At 36.8% G+C, this 6303-nt stretch overlaps 1 long non-coding RNA gene across 1 annotated transcript; it reads left to right on the top strand.

The window, feature by feature from the left end:
* The first annotated feature begins 2485 nt into the window (after positions 1–2485).
* On the top strand, positions 2486–5840 carry LOC127455478 (uncharacterized). The gene is made up of 3 exons (XR_007899678.1): positions 2486–2548; positions 3306–3498; positions 4119–5840. It is a non-coding gene; the product is annotated as an uncharacterized LOC127455478 (long non-coding RNA).
* Positions 5841–6303: the final 463 nt, after the last annotated feature.

Here is a 6303-nt window from a genome sequence, read left to right as displayed (position 1 = left end):
AATGTTACTAGAACAGTGCCATCTCTGTTTTAAAACCCTTCCATTTTATTTTAATTACAAGCTCAATGCGTGGTTTATTAATCACATTTCATTTTTCCCCCCTTTTTGCTCCTACTTTAAACAGTAAATTAGCTAACCCCATTAACACAGAATACCCCAAAACAGTCTGTAATAGGAGAGGTGGTTACTGTGTAAATCGTATTATACATGTGGTGTCTGCAGGGCAGGGCGAAGCATGATTAGAGTCTTTTTGATCCAGGATCTCACTTTCTTTTCCTGCTAATTTCCACCAGAATGTTTCAAAGAGCTGCCAAAATATTGCTACTCCTTTTTTTCCACCACCAGCTTAATTTTAGTCCTAGTGATGTCTTCTCAGCCTCTGATGCATATGGATGCTGGGATGGATTACCATGATTAAAAAATAAATAAATAAAATGGCTTTATAGTAGACGAAAACTAGTTGGCTTATAGCTTGACTGGGAATGTAATTATTTAGTCTGTTTATTTATTTAAATTATTTATTTTTTTTTTATTTATTTTTTTAGGGATGGCTGCAAAATTTTTATTTTCATGTTATGGCTGATAACCAATATGATGGCCAATTTTACAAATCTATACTTCAATGTTGAACTGTACATGTCTGAAGTGAAATTAGGCTTTAAAACATTATAATGTAAATAGGAAAGATTAATATACAGTTTTAATTGGAAAATGGAGCCCAGATATTATCTGCTTCCAGTGTTGTCTTAATTTTTGAGATTCCAATAATATTGGCTGATTATAATATGAACATTTAAAAATGATGCATCCCTACTTTCCTACTTTACAGAATGTTTCATACAGTTATTTATTTTTCTGTAAAACTGAATATTAGCCATCCATTTTTTACAATATAATCTGAAGTGTATTTTTTCATGCTTTCAATTATTTTATTTTTTTTAGGTTATTTAGTACAGATTTACAAGTGTGCAAATATAGGGACTGAATACACGTTTATACATATCGCTTTATTTTTTTATTTATTTATTTTTTGCTCTCTCTCTTTCTCAGTCTCCTCCTTTTCTGTTCCTTCCTTCTACTTCCCGTTTTGGTGGCCTCCTAGGGCATTGTCACTGGGCATTGGTCTGCACTGCCAAAAGATCCCCTGCGAGAAGTCTAACTTTCCTTAATGGCTTTCAATGAATAAAAACTACCCTATTAAAATGCAATTCAGTGGCAATGAAAGCAGTAAGTGAAACAGCCGGCAAGCAGCAGAAGCATTGTGTATTCTGGGACATTGGGGCCACATTAATTTTTGGTCTGTGATGTCCGTCCCATGTGCACATTAGCATGGGTTGCACTGTAATCTGTCTTGTAGGGAGGCTGGTGTCTCTGGTGAATAAGGATGTCTGTGGGAGATTGGGCCATTATTTAAAGGGCCAATGCAGTGTTTGATGTCACCCTCTTTTTTTGCCATGCACCATCAAAGCTTTACCAAGCATTACTGCTTATGTGACAGAAGAAGCTCTAATAAATAATGGTCTTGTTTCAGGATAGTTCTTTAAGAAAATGAGTAAAGAGAGTGTCAAAAGCATTCCAGTTCTACCAGAAAGTTTCACTTTTGTAGTAGTTGACATAGCCAGTTTTTATTATGTTACTGTGTGTGTGTGTGTGTGTGTGTTGTTTTTTACTGGTGTTTCAGAATGCTTCATTGCAAAAATATGGTAAATATTGTTTTTAGTTTTACTCAGAATACACTGCATGCAAAAAATCTACTTAATTCAAAGAGATAATAAATGTATGACATAAAACTCACTAATTATTGTTAGATTTCTCTTAAAACAAGACAAAGAAAATGGCAAAAAATTTTAGACATTGTCAGGTGAAAAGGAACTTCAACCTTAAAAAAAAAAAAAAATAAACGTCTTGAGAAACTTGCGCTCTGTTCTATTCATTGCGTCTGCATTCCGTTATATTTGTTGAGCATCTAGTTTTTATAGTGCAAGAACATGTTTGGTCTGAATGGCCCCTAAGAAAATTGTTTTTTGAAGAGCCAATTATGCACTGTATTTATGTGATGCAGTGAAACTTTTCCTTGTCCAGGTGGAGCTATTATCGTTACATTTTGTCTGTTTTGATTTCATTACACAGTTCAGGGCTTAACCTGCACTTTTGGATTCGTCATCATAAATGGGTAACACACCAAGACTGGGAATAAAAAACATTTCTTTGCAGATTGTGTTCACAGAAAGTGCTAAGGTTGTTGGTTGTTTGTTTGTTTTGTGACCAGCCAAGCCAATGCCCAGTGGACGTTTACCCAGCCTCACACAGACACCTCTTGTACTGCACTGGATAAATCTTCCTCCAGGCAAAGTGTCTTGGGTACAATTTACAAAATCAACCTTGCTGTAATTAACATCTGGCATTTTTCCTAAGTAACCACTACTTGCACTGAACGTGTGCCCAGCAAACACACAGCATGTGCAGAAACAACCACAAGACATCACAACGATGAAGAAGCTATCTGGGTTTGGAAATGATCTGGACTAGAATGAAAAGTGTCTGCGAGGTAGAGATGAGGCAGTGTGGTGATGTATAAGTAACATATGCTGTGTTTTGAAAATAGCAAATGCATTAGCTATGTGCAGGCACATTAGCCAGGACCAGATCCCAGTAATTTTCATGGCACTTTCCTGATGAGATGAATACTAGAGACCCTACAACAACAATTACTTTTTTTCACTTTCACACAAATCACGAGTAAAATGGCAGATTGTCAGTATAAACACTTATGCTGAGTTCAGAATGGCATACTACCCATACTACTCTTACTACTTCTGCCATGTCTGTCTATGCAGTTTGCAATAATGGTGTTTTGCAATAATATCATCACAGTCACATAATTTTCATGAGATCAGCCTGGCTTTTTTAGTTTATCCAAGTGTATTAGCTTCCTGTCCATATCTTAAATCTGAGTTGTGCAGTTAGCATCGCCAAATGGAATTGCACAAATATTTATTGATATAAATATTCATGAACACACACCCTGTCTGCCACTGGTCAAACAAATAGTTTTAACCAGGGTGCGAAAATGGGGATATGCAACATATGCAAAGCATAGGGGCACCACACGAGGGGGGGTGTCAAAATCATATTTTTTAAAGAGTCATTATTATGCTAATTTGATGATCATGATATCATGATTTTATTTTGGGGGTCTACTAGAATAGGCTTACATGCTTTAATATTCAAAAAACACATTTTTATTGTACTGTACATTTCTGCTAAACCTATTTTCATCCTCTGGCTCAAATGCTGTGATTTAGGTCCTGTCTCTTTAAACCCCCCTTTCAGAGGGTTTCCTGAGTGGCTGTAAACACAATTGTAACTACAGTAACAGTGGCGTCGGTTTTTGCCGTACCAGTTTGAGTCCGAGTCCGATAATGAAAGTTTGGAAGAACAAGCTGATCGACCTGAACCACCTTCGCAAGCACGACTTCAGCAGGATGTTTCACAGTGGTAAGTTTTAATTTAGTAGCTTTCTTACAAGTACACTCTTGATTATTGTGAACCTAACAAAGCTTCAAGTAAAAGACATGTAGTGCATCTAAGTTTGTCATCTTTTCTCTTGAAGACTCTTGAAATCTAAATAGTTTTAGGTAATAGCCGGCCCACAGCTGAATAGTAAACCCTTACCAAACCAAAAACATTACATAGCAAGTTAGCTGAGCACTACCGTGGATTGCAGACATAAAATTACCGTTTGTTAAAATAAATCCATCTCCACACTTGATCGCTATTCATGATAGTAAGAACGACAAACAATCTGCATAATTCTACACAATTGTAGGTAAAAGTGGGCTCGCAGCTGATTAGCAAATCTATTTCAACACAATAGCATTAGCTAGCAGGTTAGCAGAGGCCTACAGCTGTAGCTACAACACAAAACTCCACTTTTGAACTCTCGGTAGCAGGTAAATCCACAAATAATCAAGCATACTTACAGGTTGTGATCCTGAAGTGACAGATTGTCCCAACAAATTGAGAACTGCACCATCAGTCTTGAAAATAAAAGTCTTGAAAATCTGGCATTGGTTGTGGCTGTACTGCTAAATAATTAAAATACATTTTAACCACAGATTCTTCAATTCGTCTGCCTTTGGAAGTCCAAACAAAGAGGTTTTGCTTTTGCAGTGAAGAATACAGCATCTTCTCTACATGATGACAACACTAAAGCAACTCATCCTTGCCTCTGCTATAACTACGCTTGTATTACATAGTGATGTAGATACTTCATGGAAGAAATGGCTGGACTACAATCCAGCCATTTCTTGTAGTTCTTGAGCAGTGTTGTCTGTGGGAGAGAGTAACTCCCTTTTGCATGGACTTTGTGCTTTGTAACTTTGCAGACCTTTTACATGCACAAACAGCTATATTACACACTAAAGGAAAGGTAAAATCCCCAAAAGCATAATAGGGCCTCTTTAAATCTCATATAATACTGTACCTTACAAATAACCAAAAGCACAATTTTAAACAATAGACCTTTTTCACAGACTCTGATGACATATTTTCACCTTATTTATCAGCATAAATCTAGCAAACTTTTTTTATATGATAGTTTTTTTTTAAATATTGAGTGTAAGTTTAGAACATTATGCTTTGTGTTATATTACCCTGGAATTAGTTTAAAAAATGAATTTCCATAGCTGCGAGGGGGTTCCTATTACAGCTGCTGAGAGGGTGATAGTAAATTTGGCATCTTCTCCAATCTGATTTTGTTTTGTGTTTTCTTATGGTAAGTCATTCAAGTGTAATAGTGGATTTTTTCTTTTGCTCTTGGAACAAATGGGTAAGTGAAAATAATGTTTGCTGTGGTCTCCCATTCACTCCCATTCACCGCTGTCAAAGTTTACCCTGCAAACGTTTACCGGTGTGAAAAAGGTCTATAATGAAAGGATGCATTTTATTTAACTTTAAAATTTTCTTGGCATTTTAAATGGGTTCAAATATGCATTTTTATTTTATCAAGAGGTACATTCATAGCTACCACTCACCCTCTTTCTACCAACATTGCTCTGACTGTCACATGACAAAAATGGTCAGAGGGGGAATGCGTTTTGGCCTGGGGCGCAGAACAGAAAAAGGAAGATGGAAAATGAAAAACAGTGCATTAAAATGAAGAAAACAATGCCCTTGGATAAAAAGAGATTGAGAGGCTTAACTTGTCACTTTATCACTGAACATCTTGAAGAAAGGCTTGAAGTTAACAGACATTTAAAGTTGCCGAGAGGTACAGATGGCCAGCTAACATAAATATCAAATCATTTCAGAGTATCTTTTTCTGTCAGGATATGCAAAAATTGCCGGATGTTTGGGAGTGGGCATTCAATCGCTTTACATTTGGAGAGAAAAGCTTGTTAAAAGAGTTGTTAACTGACCCTCTGCCATGTCCAAACTATACTTGGGCTCCTCTTACTAACCATAACTAATGTTTGCTGCACTTTCCTATCTTCACCTGTTGTTGTCTCACTGTCAAACAATGTGAGAATTCATTGGATGCGTTGTGAGTAAATTACCTTAAATTAAACAACACCTGGATCAATTATTGACTAAATCAAAAAATTGGGCAAAGAAATGTGTGATGGACAAACTTCAGAATCAACACTGCTTTAAGCCAACATTGATGTTGCATACCCCTCAACAAATTTGTAGTTGCACCCCTGGTCTTATCTCTTGATGTGTCAGGATGCACAAACAAACAGCAATGTATTTGTAGTGCCACAGAGTTACAGTGTTTATACTTTTTTGAGGAAATAATCTGACAAATGGCTTACTTATAGTTGTCTCTGTATATTAAAGGTGCGATATGTAACAATTTTCATGTAATATTTGCCTTTATTTATTTATTTATTTTTGCCAATGTGTGAATGGCTTGTAATGCAACTTAAAAAATTAGCCCTTCCCGGACTTCCTAGGTTGCCTATTAAAGCCTGTAGACTGATATTCATGCAATGGGAGCGGGTCGGTTTACTGGGAAAATCCAAAGGATGTGACGTTTATGTGCGCTCCCGAGTGCCTTGCCTCAGAGCTTCTCTTCCACTATTCAACAGCGACAACAAACTGCAACACTAGGTAATGTTATCTTAGAGATGGAATCCAGCAAATGTCCGGCTCCCAGCACAACACTGACTCCTACACAAATAAAAAATGTATCTATTGAATCCTGTCTGGCTAAGCGGGAACGTGATCCTGGTCGAGTGAAAACTAGAATGAACATCGGCAGGGCATTTGATTCCTGGAGGGACCTTGGTTCGGTTTTGG

The sequence above is a fragment of the Myxocyprinus asiaticus genome, chromosome 17 (assembly GCF_019703515.2).
Source record: "Myxocyprinus asiaticus isolate MX2 ecotype Aquarium Trade chromosome 17, UBuf_Myxa_2, whole genome shotgun sequence".
NCBI classification, from domain to species: Eukaryota; Metazoa; Chordata; class Actinopteri; order Cypriniformes; family Catostomidae; genus Myxocyprinus; species Myxocyprinus asiaticus.
This window is presented reverse-complemented; position numbering and strand designations above follow the sequence as displayed.